Source organism: Megascapheus bottae, chromosome 6 (assembly GCF_031878675.1).
Source record: "Megascapheus bottae isolate mThoBot1 chromosome 6, mThoBot2.hap1, whole genome shotgun sequence".
NCBI lineage: Eukaryota > Metazoa > Chordata > Mammalia > Rodentia > Geomyidae > Megascapheus > Megascapheus bottae.
In genome coordinates, this window is record NC_143514.1 from 72,282,216 (window position 1) to 72,291,317 (window position 9,102).

The 9,102-nt window shown below is 39.5% G+C and overlaps 1 protein-coding gene across 21 annotated transcripts in view; it reads left to right on the forward strand.

The window, feature by feature from the left end:
* The window catches only part of Eif4g3 (eukaryotic translation initiation factor 4 gamma 3), a 224,921-nt gene that overhangs the window by 47,012 nt on the left and 168,807 nt on the right, over nucleotides 1-9,102 (forward strand). Inside the window, exon 2 of one of the 21 annotated variants that reach the window (XM_090335636.1) lies at nucleotides 8,805-8,861. The exons of the other annotated variants lie outside the window; for them this stretch is intronic. The gene's annotated coding sequence lies outside the window, so the exon portion shown is untranslated. The remainder of the gene's footprint in view (nucleotides 1-8,804; nucleotides 8,862-9,102) is intronic. 21 annotated transcript variants of the gene reach the window in all.

Below are 9,102 nucleotides of genomic sequence, written 5' to 3' on the forward strand. Positions count from 1 at the left end.
TTTTTAATGAAAAAGAAGTTACCTTTTTCTCTTCCTCTTCCCCCTCTTGCCTGTTGTGGGCCTACGCATTGTTCCTGAACTCTTCCGCTCAAGGCATTTGAGCCACAGCGCCACTTCTGGTTTTCTAGTGGTTAACTGAAGATAAATGTTTCATGGACTTTAGTGTCCATGTTGGCTTTGGACCATGATCCTCAGATCTTAGCCTCTTGAAGTGGTATGGCAGGATCATAGGGAAGGTCAATTTTCAGTTCTTTAAGAAACCTCCACACTGCTTTCCTGTGGTGCAATCCCACCAGCAGTGTTCCTTTTTCTCCACAACCCCACCAGCAACTGTCTTGAGTTCAAAATCTTGGCCATTCTTGTTGGGGTAAGGTGGTATATTAGGGTTGTTTTTAATTCATTTCCTTTATGACCATGGATGATGAACATTTTCTTTTATGCTTTTCTGCCATTTTAATCTCTTCTTTTGATAAGTCTCTCTTTAGTTCCCTTGTCCATTTAGTGAATGGTTTATTGGGTTTGGGGGGGATTAGTTTCTTGAGTTTCCTGTAGATACTGGATATTAAGCATTTGTCAGATGTATTATTGGTAAATATCTTTTCCCAGTTGGTTGGCTGTCTCTCTACTTTTGCGACTATGCTTTTATCTGTGCAGAAACTTTTTGTTTTTAGGTAGTCCCATTTATCGAGTCTCTCTCCAATCTGTTGTGATCCTGGGATTCTGTTCAGAAATCTTCCTTATGCCAATGAGTTCCAGTGTCTCTCCTACTCTATCATGTAGCAGTTTCACAGTTTCCGGTCTGACATTGAGGTCTTTGATTCACTTCAAGTTAATGCTTATGCATGGCGAAAGGCTAGGGTCAATTTTTAGTTTTCTGCATGTGGCTGCCCAGTTTTGCCAGCACCAATAATTGAATAGACTGTGTTTGTTCCACTGGAACCATTTACCTTAAAATCAGGAACTAGACAGGGATGCCCACTCTGTCCACTTCTCTTCAATATAGTACTGGAAGCCTAAGCCAGAGTAAAAAGGCAAGAGGACATCAAAGGGATCCACATAGGGAAAGAAGAAATTAAACTATCCCTATTGGCAGACGACATGAATGACCCAATAAGCTCCACTCCCAAACTCCTAGAATTAATAAACTACTTTAGCAAAGTGGCAGGATACAAAATTAACCTTCAGTAGCCGTGTACACCAACAATACACAAACAGAAGGCCAAATCAAGGAAATGATCCCATTTGCAATAGCCCCCAAAAGAATAAAATACTTAGGAATTAACCAAAGATGTAAAGGAATTATTTAATGAAAAGTATAAAAGCCTAACAAAAGAAATTAAAGAGGACACTAGGAAATGGAAAGACATCCCTTGCTCATGGCTAGGGAGAACCAACATAGTGAAAATGGCTATACTGCCAAAGTTGATATACAAATTCAATGCAATCCCCATCAAAATCCCAAAGACATTCTTTACTGAAATAGAAGATACAATCCAAAGGTTCATATGGAACAAGAAAAGACAGAGAATAGCCAAAACAATTCTAGGCAAAAAGAGCAATGCAATGCAGGTGGTATTACAATACCAGACTTTAAGCTCTACTATAGAGCCATAATAACAAAAACTGCATGGTATTGGCACAAAAACAGACCAGAAGATCAGTGGAAAAAAGAAGACCCGGAAATAGAAACACATACCTATGAGTTCTTAATTTTTTTTAATATATTTTTATTGTAATTAATAGAAGGGTTACATGATATTTGCCAGATAAATGGTGCCTTAATTCCCACACATTGATACCCTTTCACATGTCATGGTTCCCATTTCCCTTCCCCCCTCCCCCACCCTCATCTTGTTTTCCCCCCCGTTGAGTTCTTAATTATTTAATTGTGGTTTTTGTGTTGGTCTTTTTATTGTTGAACAGAACCACCAACCAGTAATTAAGACATAGTAGATTAAGGCTAATCAAGAGAAAAAAACCCACAATAATTTCAGTAGGTAGCTTTGGTTTTGAGTAATGTTTGACAAAAAAGAAAGAACTTAAGAATGGCTTATGTATACAGCAGTTGTACATCCTAGGCTGTGTTCGTTCTTTACATTCTGTCTTTGCTAAGGGTATGTATGGCTCACCTAAAGGTTCTGTACCAGTAGAACTTAAAGTTCTTTCTCTTTAACCCTGCTAGAAATTTGCTGTGTGGCATGTTAAGAAAGCTTACCTCACCACTGGTTTCCTGTGGCCAGTTGCTTTTGTATACAAAATGACTCAAGGTTTTTACAGCTTTTTTTGCCAAAGATAATTGAATTAACATTAGATTTTCTAGATCTTGAATCCCAAATGGTGGAGCAACTTTTGCTGCAACCTAGACTTGCTGTAGAATTTCTTTATCCTCTTCCTTGTTCAAAATTGGCAACTTCTGCATTGACTATGTCCGGCAGTCAAGGAAGCCCATTCACATGTAGTATTCATTGCTTTCAAAAGCAGCCAAAAAATAATGGGTAAAATCTTGTGCTGCTGCTGTTGCTTCCTTCTGTTCCTCCTTTCTCTTCCTTTTTAGTAGTATTTAGTATTGGATGAGAGACTGTTCACTGGGTTAAGATTTTGACTTTTTTGATGATAGATGATGTAGTTTTCTCAGCCATATCAGTGAAACTTACTGGAAATCTATGCTCTTGAACTTGGTAGAATCCTTCCTGCTGTGGTACTGAGGAAAACTGTTCATAGGGACATTTCTCAAAAGAGGTTCTGCAACAAATCTGTTGAGAGAGTACCAGGAACGCAATTGGCTGCTGGTTCTGCTGCCTGCACTGTATACTGCAGTGGAAGCCTGGCAATGAAAAAGCTGGTCACTGGAGAAGCCAAATTCTAAAGAGTCTTGTGTGGGCTGCAGGAGTCTTTTCCAACTCCATAGGAGCCAGGAGGCAAAACTCTCTTGTTTTCTGCTGTGCCTTTATGACAAAATTTTGAATGTTTACAAATAAAATGTTGAAATACTTAAAAAGCACAGGTCCATTTTCATATCAGAGGCAGAACAGTGGAGTTATAGCTAAAATTCAAGCAACTAATAATCAGCATATAAGGAGCTCCCCCCCCCCAATTGTTTCAGTTTGTGATTTGACTCACAGAATTGTCCCAAAGCACTTAAGCTTCTTATAAAGGTTATTGAGTGGTATAAGTTGTTCGTCTATTTTGTGTCATACATCAGTTTTCTGAAAAAACCAGGAATGTAGGTCTGTTACGTCTGTTTTTCTTCTTTGTTCTCCTTTTTCTCTTCTTCCACCCCTGCTGTTCTTTCTCCCTCCCCACCTCTCTCCCTCCCTCCTTCCTCCCCCCCCCCCCCCCCCCCGTTCTGGGGCTTTAATGCAGGGACTGGGCTCTGTTGTTGGACACTTTTTGCCGAAGGCTAGCACTTTGCCACTCGCACCACAGCACCACATTTGGCTTTTTCTGTATATGTGGTACCAAGGAATCCAGCCCAGTGCTTCATGCATGTTAGGCAAGCACTCTGACATTAGGCTATGCTTCCGTCATTCCCCCCCCCACCTTTTTTTTTTGTTGGTCCTAGGGTTTGAACTCTCTGCCTGGGTACTGTCCTTGAGCCTCTCTGTGCTCAAAGCTAGTGTTCTATCACTTAGGCACAGTGCCACTTCTGGCCTTCACCTCTCCCCTCATACTCTCCCCCCCCCCCCAGTGGCTCATTGACAGAAGAGTTTCATGGACTTTCCTGCTCATGCTAGCTTTGAACCATGATCCTCAGATCTCTGCCTCCTGAGTAGCTAGGTGTCAGCCATCTGTGCCTGGCTCTTCCTCATTTAAATACTTATTAAGGTTCTCTTGAAGGTGGGATAGGAATGAGAAATTAGTCAAACATCCCACAATTTATTAGAGTAGAACCTCTAATTTGGGGTTAAAATGGGCAATATAATCCTCTTGTTGAAAACCTGAAATTGGAGAATCACAGATGAGTGGACCCACAAGCCAAAGAAACTTAAGATTTTGACAATTTCTATGATGCCTTTTCTACCTGCTAAGTAGATTGTTTCACTCATTAAGGGATAAGTGAAACAAAATATTGCTAACATTTTGTTTCATTTTCTACTCAATGTCAGTGATTCTCTAGACACTGTTTTATATTACTCAACACTTTGTTACTCCAAATCTTATTACTCTGGGTTACCTTATGATTGTCATCTTTTATCATTTTTTTGGCTAGTCCTGGTCTTGAAGTGAGGGCTGGGCATTGTCCCTGAACTTTTTTTTTTGTTCAAGGCTAGCAGTCTTACCAGAGTGCCACTTCCAGCCTTTTCTGTTTATGTGGCACTGAGGAATTGAACCCAAGACATCATGAGTGCTAGGCAAGTAAGCACTCTACCACTAAGCCACATTCTCAGGCTCTGAAATCTACATGTTTGACTCGTTGATTGAGATGAGTTCTTTTCTTTTTTTTTTTTTTTTTTTTTTGTTTGGTGGTGGGGCTTGAACTCGGGGCCTGGGTGTTGTCCCTGAGCTCTTCAGCTCAAGGCTACTGCCCTACACCTTGAGCCACAGCGCCGCTTCCATTTTTCTAGTGGTTATTTGGAGATGAGTCTCATGGACTTTAGTTAGTGCGTGAATTGGCTTTGAACCGCAATCCTCAGATCTCAGGCTCCTGAGTAGCTAGGATTATATAGGCGTGAGCCACCACTCCTGGCTAAGATTCTTATTGTTTTTAAAAACTAGCTTAAATTAGTTACACAGGGGGAGGATTTCAGAGTTCCATCTCTATATTTTAATGCTATATTCAATCGATACCATGTTTGCTCACTTTTTACCTGATGACCTGGAACTGTGATCTTTCTGATCATTCTACATCTTTCCTAGTAGTTTGGATTTCCAACTACGTGCCATCAGGCCCAGTTCTTCCCTTTGGGGATTTTTGTTTTTGTTTTTTTGATGGGGGGAGTGGGGAGGAGGGGAGGTTTGTTTTATTATGTTTTCTGTTGTGAGCCTTGAACTCTGGGCCTGGGTGCCGCCCCTGAGCTCTTCAGAGCTTAGTGCTCTACCATTTTGAGCTACAGCGGCACTTCTGGTTTTCTGGTTAATTGGAGAATAGGAGTCTTATGGACTTCATGCCCTGGCTGGCTTTGAACAGAGATCCTTAGGTGTCAGCCTTCTGAGTAGCTAGGATTATAGGAGTGAAGCCATTAGGTGCTGGCTTTTTTTTTTTTTTTTAATTTTTATTTTTGATATTGGTGTAAATACTGAATTTAGAGCCTCAAGGTCTTGCTCAGCTTTTTGCTCATGATTGGTGTTCTACCACTTGAGCCAATCTGCTGTTTTACTTTTGTAGCTGGTTAATTTGATATAGTTTTGTATACTTTTCTGCTCAGGCTGGTTTAAACTTTGACCACAACCTTCTGGATTAACTGATTGTAGGTGAGTTAAAATGATTACAGGTGTAAGCCACTCTTGCAGTCCATTTTCTTCCATCCATCCATCCATCCATCCGTCTGTCCGCCCGTCGTCCATCCGTCTTTCTGCCACTAAGGACTAAATCCAGGATGTTGTACTTGCTTTGCCACTGAGATACACCTCAGCTCTTCTTTCTTTTCTGAATGTGGATATTCAGCTGTTGAGCATTCTTTCTTGAAAGCTGTGTCTTTCTCCATTGGCTAATCTTGTCATACTAGTCAATGTCAAAAATCATTGGACCATATGGGGGAAAGTTTATTTCTATTACCCGTTTTTTTTTTTTTTTTTTTTTTTTTTTTTTTTGCCAGTCCTGGGCTTAAGCTCAGGGCCTGAGCACTCTACCACTAGGCCAAACTCTCAGCCCTACCCATTCTTTTTTATTGGTCTTTTTTGTTGGTCATTTGCCAGAACTATCCTAATTTAATTGTTGTAGTATTTTTACAGCTAGATTATCTTAAGTATTTAGGACTGAAATATTTTATAATTAAAAATTTTGGGTTATGAAATAATTGAATAGACTTTATTGGTTGAAAATATTTAATCCTAAAATCTTAAATTCTCCACAGAGCATGTTTTAGACTTTAGAGCTATGTTTTGAAAAACGCTCTTTGAGTTTCTTCTACTGTGCTTTCAGAACCTGGTTTCCTTTTTATACCCATGTACGGAATTTTCTTCTAATTCTAGCACATACCATTTAGGTATTAAATAACTAAGTTTATTTATTTATTTATTTATTTATTTATTTATTTATTTGTCAATCCTGGGCTTGAGCTCAGGGCCTGAGCACTGTCCTTGGACTTTCTCAAGGCTAGAGCTCTACCACTTGAGCCTCAGCACCACTTCAGCTTTTTTGTATGTATGTGGTACCAAGGAATCGAACCCGGGTCTTTGTGCATGCTAGGCAAGCACTTTAACCACTAGGCCAAACTCCCAGGCCCTAAGTTTAGTTTTTAAAATTGCATTTTTGGTGCCAGTCCTGGGGCTTGAACTCAAGATCTTGAGTGCTGTCCCTGAGCTCTTACTAAAGGCTAGTCTTCTGCCACTTAAGCCACAGCTCAACTTCCAGCTTGTTTTGGTGGTTAATTGGCGATAAGAATCTCTTGGCCTTTCCTGCCCAAGCTGGCTTCAAATTGCAACACTCAGATCTCAACCTCCTGAGTAGATAGGATTGCAAATAAGAGCCACCTGTGCCCTGCTACTAAGTTCTATCTGTAAATGATAATTCTTAAAACCTTCCTAAGATTTGATCAGTTTGCAAGTGAGGCACACAGAACTCAAAGAGATCAACTAACCAAGTGGTACTCACCTCCCCACTCCCACCTCCCCCCAGGTGCTAGTAGCTCATATCTATAATCCTGTCTACTCAGGAGACCACACAGAGCCAAGGTGTAATAGTTAATGTATTTTAGAAATGGTACAGGAGCAATTAAGGTTCATCTTTTCTTTGCACTAAGTTATTTGTTAAGTCTTTCAGTTTGTAGAGTATGGTGTGAAGTTACTTTTTCAAAATAGTTACATTTTGCTGGGCACTGATGGTTCACGCCTATAATCTTACCTACTGTATATACTTCACAATATTACAGGAACCATATTTTCTTACGTTAGTTTTTTTTCATGTTATAAAATTAAGAACTCCTTAAGCTGAGCACCAGTAGCTCAGCTTATGTTTATGATTGTTGCTACTCAGGAGGCTGAAGCCTGAGGATGACAGTTTGAAGACAGCTTGTGTAGGAAAGTTCATGAAACTTGTATTTCCAAGTAGCCACCAAAAGACCGAAAGTAGATCTGTGGCTCAAGTGGTAAAGCACCTGCTGTAAGCAGAAAAAACTCAGGAACAGCACTCAAGTTCTGATTTTAAGCCCTAGGACTAATACCAAAAAATGTTTCTCTAGGATAATACTCATTCGTGTCTGTTTTTTGAAGTAATAAAGAATAAGAGTAGCTAGATAGTCTTGATATGAAATAAAACATTGTCTTAATGATTGGATTGCTTAAAACATTCATTAAAAAATTCTAAAAACCAGGTACTAATGGCTTATGCCAGGAATCCTAGCCATTAAGCCACTAAGGAGGCTGAGATCTGAGGATTGAGGTGTTTTTTTTTTCTTTTTGGACTGGGCTGGCTTTGGGCTGAGGTCCTTAGGTCTCAGCCTCCTGAGTAGCTTGGATTACAGGCGTGAGCCAGTATCGCCTTTTGAGGACTGAGGTTTGAAGCCAGTCCAGGTAGAAAAGCTTGTGAGACTCTTATCTCCAGTTAACTACTAAAGAGCCAGAAGTGGAGTTGTGGCTCAAGTGGTAGAGTGCTAGACTTGAGCTAAAAAAAGTTCAAAGACAGCATCTAGGCTCCAAGTTTAAGCCCTAGGATGGGCATAAAACAAAAATTCTAAAAGCTACAAATAAGTAAGAGTAATACTTGTAGTAGATAATATTGAACTCAGTCCTTTTAGTTTTCTCTTAGGGTTGTCCCTGATGTTGAAAATAGAATCCATTCAGGAATGATCAACCTCTTTACAGTAGCACTCAAGAGCCCTTGAGTACAGCTTAGCCAAATGAATTATATTAACCTTGCAGAGAAATGTTCTTTTCGTTAATCTGAAAAGTAACTGATTATACTTTGGGGTAGGGAGCCTCCATCCTTACATCCAGACTGTAAATTTTGATTAAAAAAATATTACATTGAAGAGCTAGGCATAATTGTGCTTCCTGCGGTAATCCCAGAATGTGGAGGCAGGAGGACTGAAAATTGAAGATCAACCTGGGCCACATAATGAGAAACTGTCTCAAAAAGACAGTGGGAATGGAGAAGCGTGGGGCAGACATTACATTAGAGCTAGTAAAATTTCATTTTGAAAATAAGATCTTGAGTATGTTAAACCTTCAAGTGGATGTTTTGCCATAGAGTAAAAGAAAAACTGAGTCAGACAACAGATGCCAAATCTTGGCAAATGCTGGGTATCCAATAAATGTGCATGACATTTCCTTATGAGTTTATGAAAATTGATTGAATCATTATTACCAAGAACCTGGACTTACTGAAGGCATTAATTAGTACTATTAAATATTAGCACCTAATATTATTAAAAGCTTTTGTTTGATTCTCACTGCATTTATTTGAAACAACTTATTCTTTTTTAGTAATTCTGCTTTAAAAAAATCATAAAACTCAAACTTTAGGCAAGTTGAAATCTGAGAAAAACCACTCATAGTATTAAGGCCTATAACCTTGACACCTTCTGGAAATTATGCAGTGAGACTGGTTGATCTGTGAACTTTTCCAAGTCATTCAACTGTGTTAACTCTCTAGGAAGCAGAAAAATTCTGTCTAGTAGACATGTCTGTTTTTTTGTTTTTTCCAGAAGAAATCTTGGTGTTGCTATTGATTTGGAAAGAAGTCCTTGGAAAGAAGTACACCTGTTAGTTTCTGGTTTATATATGCAGGCTTTTACTTTACTGTGTGTGTGTACGTGTGTGTACGTGTGTGTATGTGTGTGTGTACTTGTACTGAGCGCTCTCCTTGATGTTTTTGTTCAAGGTTAGCACTCTACCACTTTGAACTATAGTGCAACTTTTGGTTATCTGGTGGTTAATTGGAAACAAGAATCTCATGGACTTTCCTCCTTGAGCTGGCTTTGAACTGTGATCCTCAGATCTCAG